The sequence below is a fragment of the Amblyomma maculatum genome, chromosome 1 (assembly GCF_055883805.1).
Source record: "Amblyomma maculatum isolate TAMU_Amacu chromosome 1, ASM5588380v1, whole genome shotgun sequence".
In the NCBI taxonomy this organism is placed as follows: Eukaryota; Metazoa; Arthropoda; class Arachnida; order Ixodida; family Ixodidae; genus Amblyomma; species Amblyomma maculatum.
This window is the reverse complement of record NC_139344.1, coordinates 313,258,465-313,271,156: the sequence shown is the minus strand read 5'-3', so window position 1 is coordinate 313,271,156 and position 12,692 is coordinate 313,258,465.

The window sequence follows — 12,692 nt, the reverse complement described above, 5'->3', positions numbered from 1 at the left end:
CGGTAAAATTCTAGAGGAACACCTAGGTATTTTACAGGGGTTGCAGCCTATATTACATTAGCAAAAACGTCTGAGGTCGTTCTCCGTGCCAAAACACCTGGCACTTTCTCCTATTAGCTAAACTGAAACCCTTTACTGTACCCACTGTACTGCAAATGCTCTATAAAGTTGAGCCACAGCACCATCGGCGCGTAGCGCGTTTAACTGCTTTGTATTCGGTTTTCATCTCCGATTTGGTGTCAGCTGGCGCTGCTCAGCCTGTAGCACTGGGAATCGCGGCATAATTCTACTTTATGAAACTTTTCCTATTGGCTGCTAACAGGTCACAGCTTAACCGAAACCGCAGTGGCACGTTGACAGAACTGAAGCTCGTTTCTTGTTCACGCTGATAATGACGCCAGCTATTCTGTGACACCGGATCTTTAGGTTCAAGCGTACTATAGTTCCTCTCCCTCGTTTCTAATTAATTCCTCCACCTTACAGCGCCTGCGATCACTGCGACGGAGGGCAGAGCGTAGATATCGACGCACGAAGTCGCGCCTCGACCTCAGAAATGCGAGGCGTATGCAAAAGAAAATTCAGCGCAGAATTCAAGCCCTCCAGGCAAAACGTTGGTGATCATTCTGTGAAACGCTTGATCCCCGCAAGCCTTTATCACGCATCTGGAATGTCGTTCGTGGTCTCCGAACATCCCCTCAACAGCTCTACCCATTCAAATCTCTCGAACTTTACCCAAGACGTGGTGAGGTCGACGTAGCTGAAGATTTCTGCTCTAGGGTAGCAGGCCAATCGACTCCAACGGCAACGCTACATTTCAACGATGTTCCAGCTTCACCGGATTCACGAATGGCCCTTCCCTTCCCCATGGAGGAGCTTGTCGCTGCGCTGGCTTCTTGCAGACGGTCATCATGGCCGGGTCCCTACGGTGTGACATACACTGGGCTTGGAAACCTTGGACAAGATGCTAGGCACGCCCTTTTGGAATATTACAACAAATCATGGAGTAAGGATACAGTTCCAGACGAGTGGAAGTGCAGTCGTTTAGTTCCGCTCCTCCTAAAACCTGGCAAATCGCCTCTGGACTTGACATCATACCGTCCAGTTGCACTGGCTAGTTGCGTTGGTAAAGTACTGGAAAAAATGCTGCTTACACGTATTGAGTGGCACCTGGAACGCTACCAGGTATATTCGGATATAATGTCCGGGTTTCGACGTGGACGGTCTTCAATTGACAACGTTGTGAACTTGATATCATCTGTACAACGCCAAAAAATGTTGAAGCGCGTACCCGCGGCGTTTGTTCCTGGATATAAAGAGCGCATATGACAACGTCACTCACCAGGCCATTTTGGACGCTCTGGAAACTGCCGTGCTCGGCGGGCGTGTTTTTTGCTGGATAAGCAGTTATTTATCCAACAGATCTCCCTTTATGCAGACTGAGAATGGCCCAACATCTTCTCATTTCACTTCCCGTGGAGTCCCACAGGGTGGAGTACTAAGCCCAACACTCGTCAATCTTACTCTTGTCGGGCTTGTTGACTGAATACCACAGTCGGCGCAAATTTCAATATATGCGAACGACATCTGTATCTGGGCATCAGGAGTTACGCGCCCACAGGTTAGAGCGAGGCTTCAAAAGGCGGAAAGTATAGTTGCGTCCTACCTCCACCTGCAAGGTCTGCAGATATCAACTGAAAAGTGTTCGCTCATTGCATTTACACGCAAGACCATATCACCCTACACCGTATGCAATGATGGTAAAGAAATACCCTACGAAAGCAGCCATCGCTTTCTGGGAGTAATCATCAACATAAATCTTTCGTGGACTCCCCATATTTCATTCATGAAAAAGAGGCTGACAGCAATTGCTCACATACTTGCCTTTATTAGGGGAAAGTCATGGGGAGCGTCCGTGCGGTCGATGCTCCTGCTGTACCATGCATTATTTATGGGATTTCTTCGGTACAGCTTATCTGCACTTAGAAATGTCAGGAAAACCAACTTAGGAATTCTACAGAGCGTTCAAGTTCAAGCTCTGCTAACCTGCCTGGGATTGCCGAAATGTGCCTCTACGGCTGCTACCATTTTGATTGCTCAGGAGCATCTCATATCTACCTACCTAACAGTTGACGCCCTGAGGGCACATTTCGGACACATCACCCGGGTTCCATCATTTGGCAAGTCTTCCTATTACCAGGCCGCGTAAATCGTTTATAGAGACCGTTGATGCGCATCGCGCTATTCTGCCGTCCCAGTTTACACCCGCATCTAGACCGTCCTCTCCACTGTGGAGCCTGCATCAATCACACGTGCTTCTTTCAATACCCGGCATCAAGAAAAAGGTCGAGCTATCGCCGACAGAACTAAAACAAATCACTCTTGAATACTTTCATGAGTACCATGCAAATCGTATGCACGTCTACACCGACGGTTCAGTGAATGCCGTGAGTTCTTCAGGCTCCATGGTCATACCTGCAATTACTACAGGAATAAAAGTTAGGACGATTCACCGTACTTCTTCAACAGCCGCAGAACTAACCGCTCTACGTGTCGCTATTAGGCATATCAGTCAGCAAAACCCTCAACGATGGTCTATTTTCACAGATTAAAAAGCAGCCCTGCAAACCTTAAAAGCGGCTCTTCGCCGTGGAGCCCTTGAGCAACTCGTCGCGGAAATACGACAACTTCATCACTATGCCATAAATGGAGGACATGACATCATCTACCAATGGCTTCCAGGACACAGCGGCATAGCGGGCAATCACCGGGCGGACGAGGTCGCACGAACAGCCCACCAAGACAGCGATTGTGTGTTGATTCCCTTTTCCAGGGCAGACGCAGCGGGCAGGCTTCGCGCACTTCCGCGGGAACACACGCTCTCCTTGTGGAATTCTGGCCTGTTTGCGAACTGCTGCTTAAAATCCCTGGAACCTGACCTGAAGCTCCGGCTTCCACCTGGCCTACCCCGATGTGAAAAAACTTTGATGTGCGTTGGTGTAGCAATTTACCAATTCTTATTCTTTTGTGATAGGTATGACAAATAGCCCTGCATGTACAAACTGCGGGTGCGACAAGACTATAGGCTTTGATTTTTTTATGTTACGTGATATGAATGCGACATGATGTGATGTGACATGTCTGTGATGTGACTGTACTGTCCTCACCCATCCACCTCTCACCCACACCTTTTATACCCACCTACCCCTCTCCCCTAATGCAGTGTAGCACACCAGTTCCTTTACCGGCTAACCTAGCTCCCTTTCCTCATCTTCCTTCTCCTTCTCCACTTCCTCGCAAAGCTCATATGGATCTCCTTTTTCAGAACCACCATAGGTACCAGAACAAACATTTAGAGTAACTGGAGAAATGCAAATTCCCGAGTGCTTTTGCGACACTAGACGCGTCGGCATCAATTTAAGGTGAAAGCTCTTCTCATGGAACGAAATACCGTGCGTCAGATTTGTGCACGAGATTAAGACGAAAGCCTTTAAGTCTCATCGACAGAAGGTTGTCACGCTTTCGAGGTCTCCACCAGGACTCCATCCCTTGGATCCCAGCGCTTTACCAACTGCGCCCCGAATTCTGAAACGCTCCTCATATAATTCGCCTTGTCTATCGTGAGGATGATAGCGAGTGACAGATACTGCGCCTTTCCGTTCCTAAAACGGATCATATAGAACGCAGGTGAACTTTGATGCCTTCAATGAACTGCTGGTTGTGTTCGACAAGGGGTGCGCGATGTACCGTCACGAGAGGTCATGACATCACGAGGCGATTACGAAGCCCGTCTGATACCGTGCGGCGCCCTTCATTCGTTTCGCTTTCATCGAAACGCAGCCGCCGCGGTCAGGATCGAACTCTGGCACAACAGTCGGGCACCACCACGACGGAGCGCGTTCGTTCAAGTGCGGGATTGCAGATGGCAGGAACGCTAGACAACAAGAACACATCTCGCAGAATCTCGCGCACCACTTTCGCGCACGGGATTTCGTTCCGTGAGCACAGAAAAGCTTTCGCCTTAAAAAATGCCTGTTGTGCGCCAAACGGCTGGCAGCTGTATGCAAGCGGTTTCACTGACCTACTTAATCATAGCAATTTTGATGCAAAAAACCTGCAAGAATTTTGAGAAGGGTTAACAGGTTAACCTACCAGTTGCTATAATATAGTCATGGATAATTTCACAAATAGCGTCCAACGCAAATATCTTGGCACTCTCAGCGAAGGACAGTAAACCCGGTAGTGATCAGGGTAGTCCTATACCTAGAGTGGGGAACCTCCAGGTATGTCCTCCTCTGAAGTGCATATAGCCGGCATGAGAGGAAAAAAATGTTTCATGGATACCACTTCTTGATTGATTGATTTATAGGAAGGGAAAGGCGCGGTAACTGTCTCACTTGTTTTCTATGGACACCTCAACCACGCCGTATGGGAAGGGAGGAAGGTGGGAGTGAAAGTGGAAAGAGAGCATGATGCACATATGTTTGTTGGTGTCCATCCGCACCTGCATAAATATAAATCAAGCCCAGAATTCCGCGCCGCAACAGCGTCATTGTTACCTCACACTGTCTGGTTTTATATGCATGGACATTCCAACTATGTGATAATTCGTGGTATTAAGTTAAGGATCCCACAGCCTGGCTTATATCTGCCGGAACCCCTTGGACCATGAAATCGCCATTATTCTAAAATTAGGGACGGGATATAGTACAAACGCATTAAGGGCTGAACTCTCTAAGTAAACAGCCACCTCATTTGTAAAACGCATGCATGACCGGAGATCCAGAGAAACCGGAGTTTTGAAGTTTGAAGTTTATTTTGATTTCGAGAAGAAATGAGGGACCTGAGACAAAAAGTGAACGTTAATTCACTTGACGGCGCTTGGGTCCCATCACATGGTAACAACGAGGTGTTAGTGATTACAATATCGGTGCATCCAAAATTCAGACGGTGATTTCAAACAAGAGTTACAAACATCGTTCTAGATAATTCAGTCTGCGGAAAAACTCAATATAACTGCACAGCATGAAATATCAACAGGGCCCAGTGAATACTATCAAAAAATGAATGCAGCATGAAATCCAGAAAATATAAAAGAATGAAAGAAAACAACACAGGATATTTACATCTGTGACATAAAAAGTAAATGTATTGTTCTCTTATTAACCTTTTCAATATCAACTTTATTTTGACGAAGATAATTTAAGAGGGAGGGCAGAACATATGCGAGCATTTTCTGGCCAAATGTTCCCGCGAAAGGCGCAATCCAAGTATCTATAGAACGTGAAGGGTATGTTCGTGTAAGTGCTCTTAAATTGGCGATGAAAAGTACTGTTGATTCAGAGGTAGCTAAGTGCTGTTTGTAGCGAACGGCTAAGTTGTACGAATAGAAATAGGCCACTGGCATTATTCTAAAATTCTTGAAAAGCGGCATGGTATGAGCATAGTAGTCTGCTCCAGCTATATGGGGGACCGCCTTTTTCTGAAGTGCATATATTGGATTTAAATTTGTTTGTGTAGTTTTACCCCATACAAGGTAGGAAACAGTAGTTTAGTTGAGACAAGAACAATGAATTCTATATATGGAGCTTAATTTTGGCCGGTAGAAAGAAACGGAATTTTGCTTATATACCCACTGTTTCTGACAGGCGTGAAATTGTTTAATTTACGTGCCTATCCCAGGACATATTTTTGTGAAAGTAAACACCGAGTGCTTTTACTTCATCAACGATTTCAATAGGAGCATGACCAAACGTTACACTATTATTTAAAGACGTCAATGGCAACGATGACTGCCTTGCGGAAAAAAATATGCTTTTGTTTTGGTCAGATTTATTTCTAATTCTTTAAATTTGCTCCATGTGCTCAAATGATTAAACGATTCATTTATGTCATTTACAAGCTGGCTATAGTCATTGATTCGAAATAAGAGTGTTGTGTTATCCGGGTATCTTATATACTCTGGCCTTGCGCTAATGTTTACAATATCATTGACATAATATTGTCACGTAGGTTTCGCGGCAATATTAAATAATAGGGGCCCCAGGATGCTCCCTTGAGGCACGCCCATAGTAACACGCTTTGAGGAAGAAATATTTTTGTCTATTTTAACACTTTGTGTACGATGCTCCAGATATAAATGTATTAAGTCTAGGGGCACACCTCGGATTCCGTATGCTTCTAACTTTTTGAGCATTGTCCTATGATTTAAACGATCAAATGCTTTGGAGTAATCAATATAAATATCAGCGGAGAACTCTTTGTTTTCAAAGCTTTGTAGAATAAATTCGTTTTGTGTATTAGAGCTAGTTCAGAACATCTGCCTTTACGAAAACCATATTGTGCGGGACTAATAAGACAACATTTATCAGCAAATGCAGTGATTCTAGTTTCTATTAATTTTTCAAAAGGCTTAGAAAAAACTTGGAGAATAGATATTGGACGGTAGTTTGATAAGTTATTTTTATCGCCTCCTTTACACAGTACTACTACTTTTGATGCCTTCATTTTTCGAGGAAAGTTTCCTGTCGAAAGGACCAAGTTATATATAAACAAAAGCTGCGGTAAGATCAAATCTAAAACGTATTTAACCGGCTTGATTTGTATGTCATCAATATCGCGAACCGTAATATTATTCAACGAAATGAATTCTGCATGAATCTCACTCTCATCTGTCAGCCCTAAGTAGAAAGTATCGCTGTTTCTGTTAATTCCATTTATTGCCTCAGGATGATGTGAACTCGAATCTATGTTGACAAAATGATGATTGAAAGCTTTCGTCAGCTCAACACGAGTTACCAGAGAGCCACTTAATATTATTTCGGAAACGCTGTGATCTGTAACAGAACTGTTTAAAATCTTGTTTATGTTTTTCCACAGAGCATCCGGTTTAGAGTTGTACTCCGGCTTTGTACTCTGGCTTTGTAGTTGTACCCTGCTCGCCGACATCTCGAGGCAGGCGGTTGAGCTTCTGAGAAGTAACTTCGGGGAAATGACCTCTGCCAACGGACGACTTCTTCCGCTGCTTCACCTTGGTGAAGCATTTCCACCGCCAGCACGCACAAGACCGTCATCGACATCGGAGAAGCTAGCCCTCGCCACCGAAAGATATGCTAGGAGGATCAAACACCACCCTCGGCAGTGGGCGACATCTCTAGTCCTTGCCTGTGCTCCGCTCATTGGACTGTACAGATTGAACTTTGTTTCCCAGCTAGGGAAGTGGGGATATCCGATCATATTTGAACGGCGGAAATTGTCTCCGCCGAGAGCTCCTCTTTCGTCCTTTTGTACATATTTCATCATGTAAAGAGTTGTATGAAGCATTTCTTCGCCTCTTTTTCATGGGCCCCGGAGTGGCGCAGTGGTTACGGCGCACGGCTATTGTTCCCAAGGATGCGGGATCGAATCCCGGCCTCGGCGGCCGCTTTTCGTCGGAGGCGAAAGGCTAGACGCCCGTGTGCTGTGCGATGTCAGTGAAGAACTCCAGGTATGCTCGAAGCGTTTTACGAATAAAAGTTGGAAGTTCTGCGCTCTGTGTGTGTACGTGTTTTCTGTCTCTGTCAGTGTTTTTTTTCGCGCAGTTTAATCATGAACCCCAGGTAGTCGAAATTTCAGAAGTCCTCCACTACGGCGTCTCTCATAGCCTGACTTGCTTTGCGACGTTAAACCCTACAAACCAATCTACTCCATAGCTGCTCCTACTCCTTCGTCTCGGCTCCTCGTGGTTCAACTGCGGTGAAGTCTAGGCCCCCGAACCCTGATCAAATCATCTACTCCACCTCGAAGCCAATCTCTGCCCATTGTAACTCCGCAGCAGCAGCCTTGTCCTCTTCTTCCCTGTGTCTTGTCATTTGGCTCGTTAAAAATGAACCCTTACAACTTGCCCAGTCGTCAACCTTGCAGCCTTATGAGACAGGACCGGGGAACCTCGGCCCAGCGAGATGACATCCCAGGCGAACCCCCTTCAACCGCACGCAACGAGGTCGAATGAGACGAAGCGCCATGGTCATTCACTTCTGCCATGTCACAGAAAATAATATCAACATTTTTTTCACTTTTACCAAAGCATCCATGTCACGTCACTAAAGCCAGTAAAGGTAACTGCGTTCTTATTTATCTTTTCTACTTTGACGTGTATGCGAGAGGGCACACTGAGACCTCTTCTCAATTTTTATGTTCTCGCTACCCGGGGGCTGGCAAGGCCAGCCAGACCGTATGCGCTTTTCTTGTGTTGCCCGACCACCGCGCGGCGCATTTCGGTACGCGTACGTTTTCTCTGGCCGAGTGGATTCTGCCTGGCAGCCTTTGAATACCTTCGTGTCGAAGCGAGTGGCAGCACGAAGATAGCTGCGTCCAAGCTTGCTCACCCGTGCGGTTCACAGCGAGTGTCCGCTGTCGTGGAATTACATGTTCTGATCGCGTCCTTCTCCTTTAGCCTTCCGTTCCTGTTTGCTATTCTTCGGATCATGCCTGACTGGTTGCCCGAGTCAGTAGCTTGATTGTGTGCGTTCTTTCCCCGTGGCTATGTAGCCACATACCACACCAGAGCCCGGGAGGCAGCCCAAGCGAATGGCATCCTGGACTGAGGAAACCACCCACGCTATTCCGCTAACCAATTAACGTTTACTCTCTCTGCGTATGTTCGCGCGCGCGTGCTGCAATGCTTGTTGAGTTAGCTCTCCAATGCGTTGCTATCGCGTTCATTGCTTCGCCCTTCCGGTGAAATTGTGAGTTTTTTTCTAAACATGCCCCACTACTCTTGAAACCACACCATTTGGCCATTAAATCATTTATTTTAAAGTTGGCAAATAATTTCGATAACTACTTGTTTTAGTTATAAAAAAAAAAAAGATTGGCAGCTTCACAACTCGAAATGCCACTCATGACTGACTGACAATTTGCTGTTTTTGCGTTCGAATAAGCGGTGTTTTCAAAAACAACTAGGGGCGCGAACGTTGTGATAGAGTACATAAATATTTTGTAAAACTAGTGCTAAGCTCCGGTAATACATTTTTCCTACAAAAATTTATCTTTTTAGTATTGTTTTAAAGTTGTTTTCTAATTGTTATCATTTTTTTTTTAAACTTCGCGCTTATTGCTGAATTTTGTGTGTATGTTTAGTTCTTGCGGTCCGAAAATGTTGCCCCTTACTTTCTTACCAACGCTCGCCGAATCGTCTGTCCTTCTGTGCGTAAAGCTTGCTATCTGTGATTGCATATTTATTTGCCTTGTTTGACACATTATATAAAGTGACTTTGCTTAGTTGTATAAGTTTATTGGAGACTCATATATATATAATATATATATATTTAAATATCGTGTTGCGAGGTTTCGTGCATACATGTAGGGAAGTTTGTTTTCAGTGGTAATTTTTCGTCCTTATCAAACTATATCGTCTCCTTTGTAATATTACATTGTATCTTCGCATTTCTATAAATATGTTCCGGACTTCCTGCTTTTTACGTGCGCTCTCTGTTGAGACTCTAAGTTCGGTGAAATTGCTCACAATACAAGATCAGTGACAGCTGTTCATGTGCAATAAATTGGAAGAAAGGACATCGTCACTGGCCGTTGCACATGTATACAAAACATAAACAAAGGTCTTGGATTCCAAAGACTCAATAAGGTATTTGCCGTCAAAGTGTTCATTTCATAGCCTTTACGTTTTCATATCAGCGACAGGCGCTGCTTTGCTGGTTTCGAAGTGACATATTTCTAAAGATTCTTTAATATTTTTTTGTATTACTTATAAAATAGAGAGATTCACGGAAGCATTGATATCAGTTATTTCTGCCACACTTTTTGGCACATGCATATATCTTCTTTTATAATAAAATGAATGTCTTACTTGTCTTGGTAGTGCGTAGCGTTCCAGAATTCCTTTGCAGCACCCAATGCACAATGGCTATTGGCAATGAAAGTGCTGGTATTATTCAGATATTTGATCCCTCGACAAATTCTATATGGAGGAAGCCGCGCTGCTACATAAGCCCCCCCCCCCCCCCCCCCCCCCCTCCCCGAACTAAATTTCTGGCTACGCCACTGGTCATACGTTACACCTAAATATTTTACCGAACCTAGCTGTGGAATTTGGTTGGACCGATGACCTAAAGAAATGTGTAAAGGTGTATCCGGGGGAAATACAAGTACACCACAGAATTCATACTGTCCAGCCATACTTCAATCCCATCCAAATATTGATGCAGGTTGTGGTGTAGGGCAAGAATGTCCTAAGCATAGGCAAAAAAAAAAAGCTATATCGTCGGCATAAACAAAAACTGTTATGTTTGGACGGATGGGCATGTCATTTACCAAAATGGTTGAAAGCAGCGGTGAAAAATGTGATCCTTGTGGCACACCCCTTGATTGGTACGCGTTAGAGCAGAGGGTTTCGTCTGTACAGTAAAAATACCTTTCATTCAGAAATTCACATCTCCATTCATAAACATATGATGGAGGATGTAACTAACCAAGCTTGTTAAGCAGGATAGTATTTTCTACGCTGAGGCATTAACAACATAAAATGTCACCACAGCTGAGACCTGAGTAGCGAGAGACGGATTCGGCTCTCTAGATCTACGTGCGCGGTCCATATGAAGCAACCGCGTCGAAAGCCAATCCGTGCTGCGTTGAGACCGTTAACGTCATGGGCATGCTTTGTAAGACGAATGTGCACTATGCGGTCGATAATTTGACTAAATTTGAAGTTAATGCAATCGGCCGAATATTTTCTAAGACGTGTCCTTTCCCTGCATCTTTCAACAACGAAATAATTTTCGCCACCTTCCAAATGTGCGGAATCCAAGAATTTGCAAATGAAGAGATCACAATGTCTGAAGGGTCACTTGAGAAATCCTAGATTAAGATTTTAATCATTGCAACCGTGACACCACTGTGTCCTGGAGCTGCAGATTGCACCGTTGTCAAGATTGATAGCAAGTCTCTGGAGGAAACCTCGATAAATTCTGAGCAAGGAACACAAAGGGACATGTCACTGTTTCTAAAATCGTAGCGCCGATTCCTGAGCAATGCACTCAAGAGTTTTCTTAGCCCTCTGTGGCACAAGCACTATTGATTTAGTGAGGTTGGAGACTGGGGAACACTTGTTATGCTCGATGAACCTATATAGAGTCTTCCGATTATTTGGACTTAAGAGATATGTGCTTAAGTTCATGTTATTCCTTTGCTATTGCAATTTTCCTTTGAAAGATGCAGCGAATAATTTATAATTAATTGATTAGCTGGACTCTGGTTGTAAGTTAAGCATTTCTAGACAGCTCTAGGCATGCCTAGGCTCTAGGCAGCTCTAGGCATTCTCGTATTCTTTCGTCCCCTAGGGAGACGACTGTTTGGTAGGGGTTACCGCGCGTACAGTAAATACCGATATCAGTACTGCATTTTGCAGAAGCGAAACTGCCTGCTTAGTTCTGTTGGACCGGCTTGTAATAACTGCTGAAGCAAGAGAAGCGGATGTGAAATTTTTGTAGGCAATGTGGTTGGCAAAGTTGTGGGTTCTACCAGAACTTCTGAGTGAACATAAATGCATATTGTAGGTTATCAGAAAATGATCACTAGATGTGCCGGAATCCTCTGTGGACCGGCTAAATACCACTCATTGATAAGGTTAGCCAATGACTGAGAGGAAAACTCCTCACATAAACGTAACAGCTCTGGAATTGCAGCAGCGCGCAGCCTTTGTAGACATCCACGACGAGAAAAGCTGGCCGCGGGAATATGTCCGACTGCCCCAGTCACTGTGATGCGAAATAAAATCCCCTGCAATTACAGCACTGCTTGCGCAGGCCAATACCCCATCTAAACAGTCTGTCATGAGCCAGCCTAAAGGTTATTGTGGCACTCTGCGAAAGCGAAATATCGATCGCTAAAAGCTCATTGTCAGGACGTATAATTTTATTAGATATAGATGCCTGATGACATATACTTTGGATATAATTGTTACCAATTCGTCTCCTCTGCCGATATTGCGATTGGCTCAGAAGATTCTGAAATTTCTCATTGAAAATGATTTATAGGGAGATAGTCACGTTTCTTGTAGAAATACGATATCAGCGTTATGCTTATGAAGAAGTAATCCTAAATTAGGAAGAGAAAACAGAACAGAGCGGAAATTTCATTGTAAACTTTTAAGATCTGCCGGGATTACTGATCAATTAAAGAGGCAGTAATCACCTCTGTGAGGGCGTCAGTCTAAGGAAGGACATTTAGTGATTCTTTTTTAGCTTTTACCTGAGGGAGACTAGACCATAACGGTGACGAAGAGCGGCGCTTCCGGGACGGGCACGACATCTTAACATTTGTGGCACAAACGTCAGTGCGATGTGTGCTACTAGAAATATTGATGGCAGTTTGCGTCTGGAAACCATCAGGAGGGGTCGTTGACATGTAGCACTGGCTGAACATCCTGGAAGAGATGCAGACGTTGACGCCGGAACCAATGTTCGTGATGACACTGATTGACCCGATACAATCTAATCCGACGCCTCAGAAAAGGTGTTCATCATACGCTCATCCACAATATTTAGTCAATACAATTAATGCTGCCAAACTGGACTAAATGTCATTAACAGAGAAGCACACACGACTGTCATATGACTCTTTTTTTCTGCCCAAAAGTGCAAATGAATATGGTCTTGTGCAGCGGTTCTCTGTGGTTATCTCTAATAGTTCTGTTCTTT